Raw genomic sequence first — 20,641 nt, 5'->3', positions numbered from 1 at the left:
GAATTTAAGTTTCTTGGTACATTGGCTGCGCAGCTGCAGCCTTTCTCTCACTTTAGTTTTCATGTGGTAAACTAAAACTGGCCAGTGGAACTTGGACATTTTGATAGTGTCAAACTACATATATTTTGCTCCTGGAGCTTGATTGTGTGATACAATTATAGCCAGATGATAAAAGTGTTAAGCAAAAATCTGTGAACATAGGACATTTATTTTACATTGTCAAACAAGATTAATATATTCAAATGTGTCTATATCGAGTAGATGTTCGATTTATTTCATCAAGCAGATAGCTTAGGAAAGTATTGCTGAAAGTAATTTTCAGACTTGAACTTAAACCTCAGAGTTGAAATAAATATGCACATATATTTCAGACATAAGCTTAAAAGGAAAAAGAAACAAATAAATATTTACCATTTAAAGGAGCCGATGAAAACTTGCAATACATGAGTGTTGTCTCAAATTATCCGCCTACCATTATTCGTAATTTATCAACAACTGTTAGTACATTGTTATTCAGTATTAAATTACATTCGTCTCCTTGTGGAGTATTCATTTCATTTAGCCGTCACATCATGAAGGTTTCGGCGGTACGTGAGGATATTAGCGTCTGCTCTTGACTAAGCGTAGTACAATCCACCAAATCATACTCGCTGCCTACTATTGATAATCTCTGTCATTCTTTCATTCTATGTATCTGCACCTCCATTGCCATTCCCATTTTGGACATTGTTTCAGTTTCAATACGGACATTCTGTTTATATCTAAAATCAGCTCTTTTTATTTGGCTAGTTCACGTATTTCTTTTGCAGATTTATGGTCAATCTTTCATATATACGATTTGCCTAATGTACGACTGTCAATACAAACACAGAAATAAGGCTGATCTTCTAAATATTATTAATAAATCAAGAAAAAGTTTATTATTAAATCGAACCATAGAATATTCTAGCACCAATTTGAGATGGAATATAGTAACAAGCCAACTGACTTATCTCTGTAAATAGTACAAGTTTTTCGAATTCTCCTGATACTTATAACAATTTTTGTTTCGTTCCAGTAGTTTACATGCGAATAATATCGATGCACATTCTTAAATGTAAATTCATCCTGTTACTTCGAAAGCTTATCAATACAATGCATGTGTATCAGTGAGCACCCGATTAGTCTTCTTTTTCTCTATTGTACTAAGCTGTTTATAGTCACTGAGCTTCTGTTCACCTTAATTTTCTCTCAAAATAAACATTCCCGTCTTTTCCAATGGGTGTATGAGCGTAATTCTATATAATACAAAGACAAACTTCTGGACGAAGTAAGAGTGATTAATCCGTTTAGCATCTATTGTTATCTTTCCTCCATACTTAATACTTATCTAAATTCTCGTCTACTTTTCCAATGATGTATTACAATAATATATTTTTGCAGCTTCCTGGTTAGGTACAGTGGTAATCATATACTGTTGACACTCATTAGCTCATAATGTCAATTTATAGTTCAGAGAGGCAAACTTTAAAAATTTTACCTGGCAAACATTTATTCATATATACCCCTTAACCAGATCAATGTCAAGTGCTTATACAAACACACACGCACACACAAACGCACATTAACACACATGCATATACGTACGTATGTATGTATGCATGTATGTATGTATGTATGTGTATGTGTGTGTATTTGTGTGTGTATGTGTGTGATTGTCATCCTTCGAGATGCTTAAAAAACGATCCAAACCTGTCGGGAATCACAGTACGAGTTGTAGTTTTCATCCTTTCGATCGTTGAATACAAGAAATAGATAACGATGCCTCCTTTAAGTCGTGTATCTTGAGTCACGATCTCACACTTGTACGTCAATCCGTCATAACGTTACCCATGAAAAGCTTAGTGGACTGCAGTGACATAAAACGAAATGTTTTACTCAAGAACACAATGCACAGCTAGACCAGGAATGAAAACCACAATCTCGTGATCCATGATAGCAACACCCAAACCACTAGTCCAAGCGCATTAGCACTTTATTAAACGGTTGTCGACTTTCTTTTGTTCGTGCGCTCTTTGAAGGGGTTTTGTTTTTCACCCCACCGGATCACTATCCCTATCCTCATCAACTTTGGGGTTACCACTTTAGTCACCGATGACGCAGCTGGATTACATGTTGCCAGTAGCGTCTATGTATATACACGTTCGTGCTTGTGTAAGTATTTTAAATAATCTCAAAAAATCTTTATAAGTATTTATTCTTGTGCTTGCAGCTGTATGCTTTTAGTCGCAGTTACTGGCCTGTTTCAGGTAGTTAAACCTATTGTTTAGCACAAATTTCACAGGTAGAAGCCGCCGAAAAAGGAAAAAAGTATGAATGTATGTCTGTGTATATGTATATACTTATGTATATGTATGTATATACGTATATATATAAACATACATATACATACACGCACACACACACACACATATATATACATATATATATACATGGGCATATGTGTATTCTATGCGGGTATCTATATTGCATACAAATATAACAATGTAAGCATTCAACACTGCGTGACAACAAAAGATATTTACACTAACCCAAAATTTACTGCAGCTAGTAATTTATTTCCACGTTCTCAGAAAAGTTTCTACACACTGCTTCACTTTCCTATAGGCAAAGTTTTTCGATTCCATCCTAAATATGAGATTCTCTTCTTGCACTTTATACTATATATATATATTATATATATATATATATATATAATATATATATATATATATATATATATTATATATATATATATATATACGTATATGTATATATACATGTATGTGTGTGTATATATATTATATATATACACATATATATATGTATATTATATATGTATATATACGTACATATGTATATACATACATACATACATACATATATATATATTTCCCATTATCTAGCGATGTAAAAAGCTGTACGTATTTACATAACAATCGACATATTTTATCGCTATCTTTATTGACGTGTTCAAGATTTTTTTTTTAGTTTTTCACGTTTCACACACAATATCTTTTAACGAGATGCTATCAACTTATCATTATATTCAAAAGAATATAGAAATCTGAACAATAATTCTGCTCTCCCGTATAAATATAAAGGCTATATTGAGATCTTGAAGCGACATTTAATTTCATCTGTTCATTATACTTCAGCCGAATAAGTGTTTCTCTTATATTAATTGTTTTTTAGTGGTATTTTCTAAATTTAATCATATTTGATATTCAATCGATATATCAATGTATTGTACATTTACACACAAACACACACACACACACACAGAAACATATGACAGACGTACAAACACAGATAACACAGAGACATACACACATTGTGCGTCGCATTTGATAGGTAGACTCATGTTAAGGAGATCAAGATGCCTATTTCATGGGAAGTTATTTGCAAAGGGAATATGAAGGAAATAATACATTTTTAAAGTGTATATATGATTTTTACAATCGCCACTTCCTTTTATAATTTTGAGCCTGAGTTCAAGTCACAGCCTCTAAGAAGATGCATAACCCATGTTTGCATACCTGCATACAAGTTTTACATACTTATTCATGCCAATTATATACAGACGTACAGTCATGTATATATGCATATATATATTATATATATATATATATATATTATATATATATATATATATATATATATATATATATATATATATATATATATATATATATTATATATGCGTTTCGAGACGCATAATTTATAATGGTTATTGACAATTTTGTCGTTTTTCGGCATATTTGACATTAGAATTTTTCTTTTGCCATTATTTTATAAGTTATTTATAAATTTAAACTTTAAAGGTATTTTTTGATATGCTAGCCATTGATAAAATTTTTTTAAAGTTATATATATATATATATATATATATATATATTGCCATGTGTAAGTTACAAATATTGTTGTCTGTGGAGACATATTTATGTAGAAAAAGGAAATAGTAGTCATTTGGCTGCTATTTCTAAAATTTTCGGTATGTGGTCAAGCAAGTTGTTGCAAAACCCTTATTGTTATATATATAGTTAATCAAAACATGAAAGCACAAAAAACCACAAGGCGAGGACGTGGAACAAATATAGTATTATTGGACGCTCAGGAAAGAAGGAAAGAAGGCGGGTTTAACGTTTCGAGCGGAGCTCTTCTTCGGAAACATAGGTGAAGGAAAGATCCAGAGAAGGGAAGACAGAGGGAAAAAAATCGCCAGCGGTACACACGCGGTCACATTTTGAATATATATATATATAGAAAAGCTATATTTCGTGATAAATGTCTGTTGATTTCTTCTAATTATATATAAGTTAAGAATGTTAACTGTTTTTCGCCCTGCGTAGCGGCAAATGCTTCAGGTACTTCAGTCAATAAATGAGAAGACGGGTATAGGAATATTTCCCATTATCTACCGATGTAAAAAGATGTATGTATTTACATAACAATCGACTTATTTTATCGCTACCTTTATTGACGTGTTGAAGATTTTTTTTTTTTTTTAGTCTTTCACGTTTCACACACTTAAAATATCATAGCAGGTTTCGTGAAAAGTGAGGCAAAAGGTTCATTTACCGTAATATTTCCATTTTATATAGTTATTTCTTTTAAGCCGTTATTGCATATTTCAATGTTGTTGTTATACTATCAATATTCTAAGTTAACGCAAGATAATAAATATTCGGGATGGGACGCAATTTATATTCAGTTAGATGACTGTGTAATTTTTCTTCACTAGATCGAAGGGTGCTGTGTATATTAAAACTACACACGCGGTATATTTGACATATTTTCATGTGTTGTTTTCCATCTGGTCTAGTGCTTGTCCCGGGCCAAGAAGCTAAGACGTGTTGGTGTTGTTCCAAAATTAAAAATAAGCATGGCAGTTATTTCCTGAGAGTTTTCTGAATATTGATTCTAAGTTTTCATTATGACAAATTTGGGGGAATAAATTCTAGCGTGGTATTAGATTTGTAGAATGAGTATCACAAATCTTTCCAGTGTTATTCAGAGTGAACAATGATATATGTCACAAACCAAAATTGTATCGATTGATAGGAACACATAGAATGACAAATAATTCAGTATACGAGAGGGTACGCGAAACTAACTGTATTCATCTTCTGTGGGACAAGCCCTCTGTAGTTCAGGCTTCCGCCGCTAGAAGCCACCTATGCAGCCCTCAGACGTCAGTCTGCCGACTGGTGTCATTCCTTAGGGGTATCTTGCTGTCATGTTGTGCGTCTTTGTTTTGTAGTGCTTCCCTGTTCGTCGATTTTTGCGATAGCTAAAACGAAAGAACGGCATGCTTCCATGAAATTCTGCGTTATGCCTTGGAAAACAGCAGCCAAAGCAGTTGCCATCATTCCAACAACTTAGAAGGACACTGCTATGAACAAAACACAAGTTATGAATGGTTTCCATGCTTTAGAAATGGTCACTTGTCGCTTGAAAAACAACTTCGTTGAGGACGACCATCGAACTCTCGAACGAATGAAAACTTGAAAATTCATGAACCGAATAGTTGACGAACATGTTGATATAATATGACTTACGTTATATCAACATGACCGAGGAATTGCGAATGAAATGAGTTGCTGCAAAAATTGTGGCTCGCTTGCTCACGGAAGATCAAGAACAGACACGACTGAATGCCTGTCGTAAACTGAAAGAATAACTGGAATTTGCTAAGGACATTTTTTCGAAGGTCATCGCTGGTGATGAAAGGTGGTACTACAAAATTTGAAGATGTGGACGAAGGCGTTAAAAATCATCACTTTGCAAGTTTCGAATAATGGAAATAGCGCCTGGACCGATGCTTTGCTTCAAATGGAGAATATTTGGGGAGGACGGGGGGATAAAAGTGTAATCATGTAAATCTAAATGAATAAAATAATATTCCAAAATCCCGTTTTCTTTTGGATAACCCCTCCCTCATTCCTGAACAAAATAAGAGACCAAGAGAAGGGCTTCTCAGAAAAAAGAAACAAGAAAATATGTTAAACATTCCGTATGTGTTGCTATAATACACACAGCAACCTTCCATCTAATGAAGAAAAATTACACAAGCATCTAGCTGAGAGAAATTGTGTGTCCTACCTTGAATATTTATCAATATCTTGCGTTAACTTAGAATCTATTAAATCAATATTGATAGAATAACAGCAAGATTGAATTATACAACAATAGTTCAGAGAATAATTATATACAATGGCAAAGTCACAGTAAATGAACCTTTTGTCTCAATTGTCACGAAATATGCTATGATATTTTAATTTTCAGTAAAACGTCCATATTCCTACACCCGTCTTCTCGTTTATTCAGTGAAGTATAGGAAGCTTTTGCTGCTATGCTAGGCTAGAAGCCGTTAACATTCTTAACCTATATTCTAATTAGAAGAATTCAATGGACATTTATCACGAAATATTATAGCTACTCTATCGTGGGAATTTTACGATATTTCGTGTCTCAATAGTGAATTATGTAACATTCACTGAAACTTTAACAGTGCTCATTTGAATATTTAGTTGATTGCCGATGTTAAAGGTGTCTGTATAACCTACTGTCGTTATTCACGAATATTTTAGCGATAAATAGAAAGTTGAACTCGGAATCATACGTATCTAGTTATACATACAGAAACTCAACCATTGCTCACATATGAACACACGCATGCTAAGAAATACATAGATACAGTGAAGCCGACTGAAAGGAAACGGTTAGTTTTGTTGGAATCATAATCAGAATGTCATAAGTTCCATCCCTGTCGAGGCAGATTGATGTGCGCTTTATTGAGACACAATTTCACGTTGCTCTACGCTATTCATCTGAAATTCAGTAACAACCGAATCCTATTGAAGCACTATCGCTCACCAGTTGTTAAGCTGTAGATTGTGAAGGCTGAAATAATGCTTGTTTCTTCTCGTGAATATATAGGGAAGAAAAAGAATTAGCTGATACTAGCGATTCACAGCCAACAATTATTTATATATATATATATATATATATATATATATATATATATATATATATATATACAAAATATAAAGTTATATCTTGAGTGACAACAACGCTCAAGATATACAACGGACTGGAAATAGAAGTGCTCTAATGAGCTGTATACCCTTTTTTATCCGAGGGGTGGGAATACGAGCAACAGCCACAGGAACATCACAAAATCTACCGAAAGACCAAGCACATACATATCTTCATATACTCATTTATATCTATAAAGCCCGACATCTAAAAATTTTAAAATTTTAGTAATATATAAATATATCATTAAAAATATAAATTTTGCATATAACACCTTAAAACATTTAGTATAAATTTGTTCCAATAAGAGAAATAAGTATAATAATAAATAAAAATAAAGAATACAATGGCATATTAAAAGACGAATTAAAATTCTAGCGAAATGTCCATAGAAGATAATAATTATACACGTTTACAAAAATATAAGTTTACAAAGATACACAGAAGTCCGGAGATGCGCCAATTAATATTAGACATATCATATACTTAAAATTGGCACTCCCCTCATCAGGATGTCCTATACATACAACACATAGTAAATGTGAACAGATATCTATAAAATATGATGAAATGAAATCTTTTTTTAAAACAAAAATAATAATTACGCTACAGTTAAATTAAAATACATTTCTCATTTCATATCCGCTCCCATAAATACTTTCTCACGTACTCAGCTCCTCTCTTAGTCTCTAGCATTCATTCTATCTCACTGTATATATGTGTAGCCTCCTTTCCCTTATTGGCTACAATCAACGATTGTCTGTGATTTCACCTGTACATCCAGTGTTGATTTTTTCTATATTTCTATTTACCGTTATGATATGTAAAGTATGTGGAATATTTCCATCCCCACCCAAAGAACAACCATCAATTATAACATCTAAATATACAAATATACATATATATATACATACATATACATACATATATATATATATATATATACATATATATATATATATATATATCTATACATATATATACACATATATAAATATATATATACGCATATATACATATATATACGCATATATATATATATATATGTATATATATCCACACACACACACACATATATATATATATATACACACACATGTATATATGTGAGATGAGAACCGTATTTTCAATTATTCAACAAACGTAAACAGTAGTTTCTTAGGACGCAGACGTAATGTGGGGTGATATTATCTACTATATACCTATATGCAAATATACATAGGTAAATATATATATATATATATATATAATATTATTAGTGAATTGAAGTTGAACGAAGATTGAACAGAAATCGTTTTATTGCATTCTACACGTGTTTCGAAAAGCACAATTTACCAAATTCCGATTGAATAAGGAGACCATTTTGTGTCTTTCTCTTCAGGAAGAAATAGGAAATCCGCTGGAAAAAACAAAAACAGAACAGGGCTCTTAGGAGCCTCGTTCGATTTGTTTTGCTCCGCCTCTGTTCTGTTTTTGTTTTTTCCAACGGATTTCCTATTTCTTCCTGAAGAGAAAGACACAATATGGTCTCCTTATTCAATCGGAATTTGGTAAATTGTGCCTTTCGAAACACGTGTAGAATGCAATAAAACGATTTCTGTTCAATCTTCGTTCAACTCCATTTCTTCAATTCACTAATAATATTAAAATTCAATTATCCGCACCAACGCACGGTTGCAACACCATATGGTTGTACCTCCAACCGTGATGGCTTCTGCTGTGATTTTTGCTACCAAGGTATCGGTTAAACTTTTGATTAATCTGCAACAAGATTATTCATCTTTCTATTTCACAAAAATATATATATATATATATGTATATATATGTACATATACATTTTAAACCCATGATTTTAGTATGCTTATTTATTGAAATAATGCTGATAGGCATATAAACTATAATTAATAACATAGTATTAGTATACATTTATTTTGTACATCTCTTAAATTTTTATTTATAATATTCAAAACCTGTAATACCAACTTACCCCAAATATATACCATAATCTATAATATTTATTTCATTGTTAAATGGAATATAAATATATGCTACTTTTATACCATTACAACAATTTATAGTTAACGTTTTGTTTGCTGTAATTTACCTAATAACGCTCTTTAATCTAAAAAACTCCACATGTACAAGGTTGAGGGAAAAGTTCGTGCGCCGTGTTAAAATGATACTGGTCTATTTACGTTTCTGTAACTTAGTGCTCGATGAAAGAGACAGCTAGAATAAATACTAGGCGTACAAACAATAAACCCCGGGTTGGATTGTTGGACTAAAGGCCGTGCTTTAGTATAGCCGCTGTCAAATGACTGAAACAAATGAAAGAAAAGAATATATATATATATATATATATATATATATATATATATATATATATATATATATATATATATAATATATATATATATACATACATACACACACACAAGTGTTTATATGTTTGTCTACATCTTTACCTACTAATTTCGTTTTAATACCGACCTTAGAATTAAATATCATAATTTTCTGTCGTCTACGTTTACTACTTAGCAATTAATGGGGTTAAATAAATAATTATATTTCATATATATACATTCACCTGATTAATGGAATTACATATTATTTCATAATGTACGATATATAATTATCTAAACAATTATCTACTTTATGGAAAAGTTGCTTTATCGATTAACTATTTCACCAGCAATATGAATCCTTTAAAAACCAGCATAATATGGTGTATGTGTAGGCCATGCTTCTTATATATGTCTGTTTGACACTTTAAAGATGACGAGTAATCCTACTTCATATAAGATTTTCTTTAATATGTTCATGTATTATAAGTAAAAAATTCCCAATGATGTTCAGTACATCTTTTGAAATGTCCTTATTTTGATTATAGCTATGATAACAGCATAGGATCAATACTTATGATCGTGTCAATAATCAAATGATATTTTTCATATTTCTATTCATAGATATTAATTTCTCCTTTGCCCTTCTCTGTGTCTCTTGCTGTCATGGCATTTCAAATAGTAGATTGAGAATTTATGACCTAGGACGAGGGTATTGCTATTGTGATTACCATTAATTGAAAAGAGTGAAAAATAATAATTTTCTCTTTAATCTAATATTGCCCATATTTACCAACTGTTGGTCTATTATGAGTTTCTTTTTTTTATGGGTATGGGAATATAAATGAATATTTAGATACGAAAAATATATTAATATTATAGGATACGCAAAAGAAAAGTTCCCCACCGTTTATTAAGGCAAAGTTAATAAAAATCTTGATAAGTAGGAAAGATAAAAAATAAAGTTAATGAAATATGTAAAATACTAAAATTACGGGAAAAAAGCACCTAAAATACACACAGAATAACACAGAATAGAAATCAATAATTGGTAAGGAAATATCATAAGTATAGGCAATATGTTAAATATTTCTTCTATATTTCCATTTTCCTGCATATCAGTATATTCTACAGATGAGTATGATTATAAATTCTTTCAATTTACAGAGAGTAAATACATTTATGATTGATTCATTTTTCTGCCGAAATGCTCACACACGACCAATAAGGAAAACATTTCTATTTGAAGGTTCTCATTATATTTTTATTATATTTTTATCACTTTCAAATTCGATTTCGTCTTCACTGACAAGAGACTAAAGATTAAATTAACTGAGTCTCAAAGGAATCAGGAATCAGCTGAATGAACAAACATTGAATAACCTTAAATCTAATTAATTTGGGCTGAAATTTTTTACGCATCAACTCCTCTAAAAATAATAAATTGAAGATATTTTCTATGCTATTTTTCTACCAAGAAATTCTGATTATTTTCGCGTTTCACCCAATTGAACATACAAGCGTAAAGTAAATCCTATATACATATACAAATACATGCAAACGTCCGTATGTATATACATGCACATAAACGCACACACACGCACATAAACATGAACGCACTCACACACAGACACACACCAGGCATTAATGAACATACACCCACACACATGTACATACAGACACTTATTGTTCATGTCATGTCCACGACCGGATAAACTATTTGATAAATAAACAACAAAAATACACGTTCTTAGTTACCATAGAACTAAGTGTCGTCCTTTCACGGTGTTCCATTGATTCAACATTAGTATATTACTCAAGATTACAAAGAATAGTGATATGTTTACAGTAGAGGAAGAAAATCTTTGGGATATTTATTTTTATGTCAGCTGACGAAGCTTTCCACTTCTCTGATCAGATGTATTTGTCTGTATTCTGAGTCAGAGGGACTAAAGGGCTTACAGTGATGCAAGAACATATTCATTAAAGTGTTTACTTAACTGGTTAGAGCAAACTACTCGGCTTTTAACTTAATTTAGCTATGCCATACTGATTAATTGAATGCATGTATGTGCACGCACACATACACACACACACACACACACACACACACACACACACACACACACACACATACACTCGCTCACTCAAAAGTTTATAATATTTTTCTTTATTTGTTCCAGATTCACTTTACAACTTTTCCTACATCTAATACTGTGAAAGATTTCTGAAATTGTTAACTGCTTAATATATTCTTTTCTACTCTAAGCACAAGGCCCGAAATTTTAGGGGATGGACCCAGTCGATTAGATCGACCCCAGTGCTTAATTTATCGACCCCGAAAGGATGAAAGGCAAAGTTCATTTCGGCAGAATTTGAACTCAGGATTTCGTCCGGCGTGCTAAAGTTTCTGCCTGCTCGCCGCCTGAAATACGTAATATATTATTTGCAAAAAGGCGGCAAGCTGGCAGAATCGTTAAAACGCAGGGCGAAAAATTTATAAGTATTTCTGCCGAGGTCGACTTTGCCCTTCATCTTTTCGGGACCGATTAAATAAGTACCAGTTATGCACTGGGATCGATGCAATCGACTTAATCCCTTGGTCTGTCCTTGTTTGTCTCCTCTATGTTTAGCCCCCTGTGGTCAATAAAGAAATTAATATATTGTTTGCAAAAATGTTGGATTTAGCAGGATAACTTTGAATGATATTACTATATAGAATGTGTATTCGTGGTACATTACCTATGATTTATAACATATTAAGTAGAACAAAGTTGTCGCAATATCTTATATTCTAAGGAGACGATGATGCGAAAGAAAAGTACCTTCAAACAGCGAATCAGTTTCACATGAGTTTTTATTGCCCTTACATGTTATTGGATGAATCGTTTTGTTTCCCGTTTCAAGTGGCATGATCTCCGCGCTATAAATTCAATCACCGTTTACCTAATTTATAATCTACGTCCAATGTATTCCTATTCATATATAACATTTTGTTTTCTTGTGTTTGGAAAATAATCGCCGTTTCCTTCACACTGGCTTCTTCTAGGAGCTTCTAACTATATTTACCAAAAGTTTTTCTAATCTTTTTCCGGGAACATATTCTGTGTTTCAATATCAACGACACTGTATAAAGCAGCGAACTAACAGAATGGTTAGCACGTCGGGCAAAATGCAGCATTTCTTCTGCCTTTCAGTTTTAAGTTAAAATTCCGCCGAGGCCGATTTTACCGTTCATCCCCTTCGGGATCGATAAAATAAGTACCAGTTGAACATTGGGTGTCAATGTAATTGAATTATTCCCTTCCTTCGATATTGTTGACCTTGTGCCAAATTTTGAAACCAATATTAATGCACATTGTCTCTCAATGAACTTATACCGTATGTCAACCAGCTTCTTGTTTCATATTTATAAATCTAATCACTACAAGTTGAAATCTTTCTACATAATCTCTTCCTTCCTTAAAATCACTTCCTTCCTTAAAATCTTAGGTTCATTTCCTGTGAATGACAAATCTTTATACAGCTAGATACTTGGCCCAAAACTCTGAAATAACACATAATTTCGAATATCAACAATCTATGTAACTAATCAGTTAAAATCCTTAATGTTTTGTATGGGGAAATGGATCCTGGATTACTTTCTGTCAACAGAATTACTGCGTATCAGGCTTTCATCTAGTGAAACGTATGTTACAATTGATTTTCTGGAAGGCTTGCTATAAAATTGATTATATAGATGCCTTTACTCTTTTATTCTTTTACTTGTTTCTGTCATTCGACTGCTGCTATGCTGAAACACGTGTGCTAGATGATCACTACGTTGTTTGAAACATTTTACAGGACAGATTTATCGTTTCTGCAGCATTAAAAAACCCCAAATTCCATACTAAGTGCTCCAGTGAATTGTGTAGTGGGATATAATTCATTGTTCATGTATCAGTCATGCTGAAAGGCAGTTATTGGATAAAATCTGTAAAGTCTCGAAGAGGCTGTGTAAAGTGTTTGCTTTTAAACTCAATGGATGTCAACATCTTTCATTCATTAGAGATCAGCAAATATACTATCAATCAAGTGCGGCGATCTCTCTCTCTCTCTCTCTCTCTCTCTCTCTCTCTCTCTCTCGCTTCTTCTCTCTATCTATCTACATAAAATACTCTTATGAGTTCCAAGAAAGACATTGGTCCTACACAAAAGGGATTGCTACATCTTGGAAGCTAATCTATCGGAAAATATTAATACCTTTCGTATGCCCATTTGCTAGTAGTAAGATGTGTAACTTAGAATTGACATATATCCAAGATCTTGCAAAGAATGCTTTCTGTTCTTCATGTTCAGTTTCTACACTAGTTACATCAGCTAATTTCACCGTCTGTCAAGCCATACTCAAGGGATAACATTTGTTTACTCACAACACACGCGCACTTTCGTTTTGGGATTAACAGTACTTTATTATGTACCCTTCTTCCTAGCTCTCCTGTCAAACTATTTTTTCACAACCAGTCGGCATGATTGATCGCTAGAGCCACAAGATTTTTGTTTATTCTCCCTCTGTGTATTTCCTCATATTCCTTTCTACTGAAGAGCGTAGGCTCGAAACGTAAAAGACCTTCTGACTTGCCCGAGCGTCAAACTAATACACCTGCTTGTTCATACACCTGCATGTTGTTCATATATATATACAGAAAAGCCTGATAGATTACGTTTCAGGTTTAAATATAAGACCTGGAGTCGATTTCTTCGTCTAAAACCCTTCCGGTCGGTACTCCAGCTTTACCGCTGTTAAATGACTGAGGCAAGATAAAGGATAACATATATATCTTTTATCTTTTACCTTTTACCGGTTTCAGTCGTTAGAAAGCGGCCATGGCGTGGCACTCCCTTCATTTTTTAGTCGACTGAATCGATCCCAGTACTTATTTTATCGAGCTCTTTTTCCGAACTACAAATTTACGCAGAGGTAAACGCACCAACACCGGTTATTAAGTGGTGATGAACTACAAACACAGACATACAGGGTCACACACACACACATAAATCAAATGTAGAACAGAAAAAACACAACGAAGAGAAACCGGCAAAACAACATGCGGAACAAAGAACGATAGCACGACAACGGTAAACAGGACAAAACATGATACACGGATCATTCGCAGCCAATTGCCTTTTCAGTCGGAGTCCGGAATGTCCATGTAGTTTCGCCCACTTTTCTCCGATAATACTCGAAACCGGCCGGGCCAGGGACTTAAGCTAAAAGCATTAGGCCCCTGAGCAAGGCAAACGAATGTACATATACGGTAACAAATAAGTAAACAATAGAAAGGGTTTTTCGTTTATCGGACGAACGTAACTTATGAAATAGAATTATACATATACAATGGACAAACGCCTTTCGGCTATAGAGCAAAAGGAAAATAATTATACATTTACAACAACAATAAAACAAAACAAACAAAGTCTTTCGACTATCAGACGAGTGTAGTAAGTTAGCGCAAATAAAATGGAAATGAAAAATCTTAACCTGATCGGGAGGAAGGACAAAACAGAACAGACGCGACATATATACGACAGGTTTCTTTCAGTTTCCGTCTTTCAAATTCACTCACAAGGCTTTGGTTGGCCCAATGCTATAGAAGAAGGTACTTGCCCAAGGTAACATGCAATGGGACTGAACTCGGAACTATCTGGTCGGGAAGCAAGCTTCTGCCGCAGAGCCATTCCTGCGTCGAGACCACTCCTATACCTTCACCGATAGTAAGATGACAGTCACTGTACTTCGGGTTATAATTCGAGAAATTCATTACCTTTTGCAGCCACTTCATTACCATCCTAACTCCTCCCTCCTACTCTTATTATCTAACGACTATGGCCAACAGTGGTGGTCAGCATGAGATGAAACTATCTAATGTCTGTTATTTTTATTTGTTCTTCTATCTGAATGTGTGAGTCTATATTCGTGTGTCTGTGTTTGTACGTGTATCTCTTTCGCTGAACATGTTCTCACTATACTGACTGCTCTCTATCTACTCTCATGCATCTTCCATTATATCTTTCCTTCCCACTGTGGTATATTATTCCTGGTCAATCTTAATTTACTCTGTTCAACAGTAGCACTAGTAACTTCCATTACCCTTTCCCATGGATTATCATCGAATCTTCATCTCTGGATCTGCTAATGGACTTTACCTATAACTTTATCTCTTTGATCATGGAACTAACAAACGCATATACTTTTCATTCTGATCCTTCTTTTATTTCTCAACGAACTGGAAATTACTAATATCCACAATTGGGGGCGGGATATCCTGCATTTTTCCATTTTCTGACTTAAAGATATACAGGTATTTATCACACATGTATGTATCTATGCATGTATGTATGCATATCTGCAAATATGTGCACACATCATAGATTCGCTTCGTATCGCAATATAGCTATTACATATATTCATCCAGTATATACTACTCTGATGCTAGCCGATATACGCATATACTTATTTTACATATTTCCATTAGAAATATTCGTTTAACATTCCTGTACTGTCATTAAACTGTAGAGTACTGTTTCTGCCGATCTGACATCAATGTGCAATAATCGTTCGCATCATATCCGTTTAAGTTATCATTAAATTAACGCAACGCTACTTGAATGAACGTTTTGGATTGCATAAATTTATTCCTTGCAACGTTTACAACGGAGATTGGGAAACTAATTATAGTTAATGTAATAGAGAATATTACTAAACATGGATTTATTTGAAATTGGTTTCAGCCAGATTTCTTAAACTTACACACCACCACATACACATGCACGCAGACACACACGTTCATTTTCGCTCTATTCTCCCTCTTTCTCCCCCTCTCTCTCTCAAACACATTCGCAGAAGCATATACACACATTTATGTACGTGGAAATGCTGTTCAGCACTGATATTCTGAACTTATTAAGAAACCAAAATTAAACACATTCCGTTATTAATGTTGCTAGCAAATTAATTAAATATCATTTAGTCATCTAATTATTTTAGACTTGTTGTTCTTCATGAAATAATATCGAAGGTTTCAAAACTAAAAACAAAGGTAAAATCAATACAATAAGCCTAAGCATAATGTTTTCATCTCCCGATCGTCTATACTCGCAAGTCCACTCAATGTTGCCAGGTGTGTTTTACTATAATTTATATCGATTACACATTTTATCTTCATTCAAGTCAATAATTCGCATGTGGCATCAATGAACCGAAGGTCAATAACTAATAAAGGGGCACATTTCTGTGTTACACTCAGAGCAGAACTAAAAAAATTAATTATTTCTCTGCTGTCAAAAAATGCGAAAGCTAATTATCTTCTAATCTTCTCTCTCTCTCTCTCTCTCTCTCTCTCTCTCTCTCTCTCTCTCTCTCTCTCTCTCTCTTTCTCTCCCTCTCTCTCTCTCTATCTCTCTCTCTTTCTCTCTCTATCTCTCTCTCTCTCTCTCAAGTGTTCTGCATTTCGATTAATTAAAAACACTATGCCCTACACTTAATCAGATTGATTAATGAATACCATTACCTAATCCAGTATATTGGTGTTATCTTTACATTTGTACTTATATCCTAGGTGCCACATTTCATATTTTCTAATTAGAATTCATATCATTAACTCTCTCTCTCTCTGGTTTCATTCCTTCGAACCGTAGCCATGACAATATTTGCATTCATTTAGAATGTTTCGCAACTTGTTCCTTCTCGAGCCACGCCTGGTTCATAAGGGCCGGTTTCCCGGTTTCCTTGGCGTATAGGTTCCCAGCCTGTTCCACTTCTTTAATTATTTAATCAGATGTTAGGAAGAAGTGGCATATTTCCTTACGTATAAATAATTAGTGATTTCGTATATAATCACATATCTGCTGAGAAGAAACAGACTATTGTATTAACCGGTACTGAACTGATACGTATTACATTAACCTGCAGACTGATGAAAAGCAAGACAGATTCTGTGTGTGTTTGGACCGGCAAGGCATTGTCCGACGTTTTAAAGAGACTAGATTCACCACCATTGCGTAGAAATAATTACGTATATATAATTGATAGCATCATTGTTGTTACCGTCAACACCGCACTGAATCAATTAGCTTATACAAATAAAGGAGTAATATCGTGATCAAAGTACGTAAGAAACCGATATTTTTGACGGAAAAATGTAATAAAAATGTTAGGAAGTTTCGAATGCAAACAATTTCGATTACGTCCGGTAATAAATGCTGACGACGATATAAAAGTAAATATGTCGGATGCGAGAACACATAATTACTAAACAGGTAGAACAGAATAAATAAGTCGACATTCAACTTCTGTTCGACATAATGATATGTAGGCATCCGAAAAGAGATGAACTGAAATGGAGATAGTCAGAGGAAAGAGAGAGCTAACTAAGAAGAGTGAAATGTAAAGCGGATTAAAACAGGTGAAGGAGGGAGTGAAAACTTTTGTTTTCAGAGTGGTTCATTAAAATCGTAATTACTTTAACAAATGAAGAATTTCAGTTTGCTGGTCTGGTTTCAAAAATCATACGTGTGTGTAAGTGCCCGTTTCACTGTGTCTCTGTGTATACGTGTTAGTTGTATGTGAGTCGGTGTGTATGAAAATACGTGTGTGTATGTACATGTATGGGTATGTCTTCCCCGATAAATATTGCCGAGAGAAATTAATGAATCCGACTTATTTTTAAAATTATATATTATTGAAGGGAATGTATATCTATTTCAAAATATATTTGTGTTGCACCATCATGTACAGTGAGAAAAAGTCTTTGGTTTTTCAGCTTCAAACAGATTTGATCTTTGAGCAACATAATTATTTCTGTAACCTTCAAATAAACATTTCTAATTATTAAAACCAATAATATGGAAATTCGAAATAACGTATTTATACAAAATTGATATGTTACCATAGGTAGCTCAAATGAGTCTCCCATTGGTCCAATTACAATCTGATATTTATATCTATCTATCTATCTATCTATCTATCTATCTATCTATCTATCTATCTATCTATCTATCTATCTATCTATCTATCTATCTATCTATCTATCTATCTATCTATCTATCTATCTATCTATCTATCTATCTATCTATTTATCTCTCTCTCTCTCTCTCTCTCTCTCTCTCTCTCTATATATATATATATATATATTTAGACCGCTTTGTTCAAAGCCTCCCTTGACCTCAAGTGGCCTGAAGTCTTTACGTGAACACCACCCTGTACTTAACTCCATGTCCCCCTACATGGCCTTGCTATTTGCTTTTGAGCCAAATTAACTAACTAACTAACATATATATATATATTATATCCGGCATATATATTTTATATAGCTGTTCGACCGTGTACATTACCTAACATTTGGGCATTTTATCTTAGTCATAAGGAAAATATGAGGGAGCTACTGGCAGAGTTACTTTGGAGTAAATTGAAAACAATGGAGAGGGTGTGAAGATAGGAGGGTAATAATTCTATCAAAGTTTGCGAATAGGATGGAAGGTAGTTGTGTAAAGCGTTGAGTGATGAAATTCAGAGGCAGATCTAGGACACTTGAAAGTCAGGTTCGTCTAGCAATAATTGAGAAAGGAGCTGATGGAGGAGAGAAGGGTATTGCTATAATGGGGACACTTTTTTTTTACAGCAGATATAATAGGAGAATATCTGTCGTTTCTCAAAATAATTTAAACTAGAAAGAAAACTTCATTCAAAGGAAGAAGTTATACGGCATAATAGTTTTTATGTTTCGGAAACCTCTTATATTCACTTATTCGTTCTTTGTTGCATGTGGAATGGCGAAAACATAAAATTACAAAGATTGTTAATGATGAATAATTGCTTAATAGATTTAAGTAAATGGATTTTTAGGAGAAAGCTAGGAAAAAATTAAATCTGAAAGTGTTTCATTAAAGAACTGTTTCATGGTGAAATCTAATTTTTAATAAATAATCAAATAAATATGAAAGAGAAAATTAGTGCTACATGCTAAAATTGATAGCATTTTAAAGATTGCTAATAGCAAAGCTGATTGGCTGCTATTGAAATTTAATTTCATTTTAGCGTGAACTACATGGCTAAATAGATTTTGGATTCTGCTTTGAAATAGTAGATGTCTGGAATAAAAAACAAATTTCTATGAATAGCGTGTATCTTTTACACATGAGACGTTTGAGGTTAACGATTATCGAACGCATACAGAAATTTATCGCCGAATTCGAGGCGAAGAAAGAAAAACACCACAAAAAAAAACTCATCAAGTGATACATATATAATTTTACAAACACAAAAGAGCGCGCACACACACGTTTGTATGTATATACATACATACGTACATATGTATATACATACATACGTACATATATATATATATATATATATATATATATATATATAATATATATATATATATATATATATTATATATATATATATATATATATATATATATATATGTATACAAACACACACAAATATTTACTTTCAGATAGTAGATAGATAGGTATATGGTTAAATAGGCGGTTATAAGGATATAAATATACGTATGAATGTTCACATATGCATATACATACATAGACACACGCTGACACGCGCGTATGTATAACTGTGTACATGTGGGTGCTTATGGATGATTACAGACAGTGACATATGAAGGCAGATAAGAGAAAATTCAGTATTAACATACTACGTAATTAATAATTTGATTGAATTTCAGGTTCTTTCAATCTGTATCTTATTTCCTCGCAGATAGATTTCGGTTTTTATGGAGAAGGTTTTGACGATAATATATTTGCGGAAATTATACATATTTTCAAGTCATATCGATTTTAGTTATTTTCTATAAATGTAATTTTCTGGCATGACAAGGAAATCCACAGAAAACCTAAAAACACTTTCCCTTTATTTTTATCTGGAGCATGATAGGGGTTTGACGTTTTTCATTTAAACAGGAGCCTTGGAAGATTGCACTTGGTTTATTTTCTTAGGTGCATTTTTAGTTTCGTGTGCAATGCTATTTATTATCCTTTTTTTGTTTTGCATCTTCTTAATTAACAATCAATATGATGAAACAAGAAATGTTCGACGAACTTGACTCTAATTTTCATTTCAAATTTTAGTTTATCGCATTTGTTTTCTTGATAGACACTCGTGAGTTTTCATGTATATATCTACAAATTTAGACACACATCTATGCATACACACACAGACGGATGCTTATATATAAATA

The sequence above is a fragment of the Octopus sinensis genome, linkage group LG8 (assembly GCF_006345805.1).
Source record: "Octopus sinensis linkage group LG8, ASM634580v1, whole genome shotgun sequence".
Classification (NCBI taxonomy): Eukaryota; Metazoa; Mollusca; class Cephalopoda; order Octopoda; family Octopodidae; genus Octopus; species Octopus sinensis.
This window is presented reverse-complemented; position numbering follows the sequence as displayed.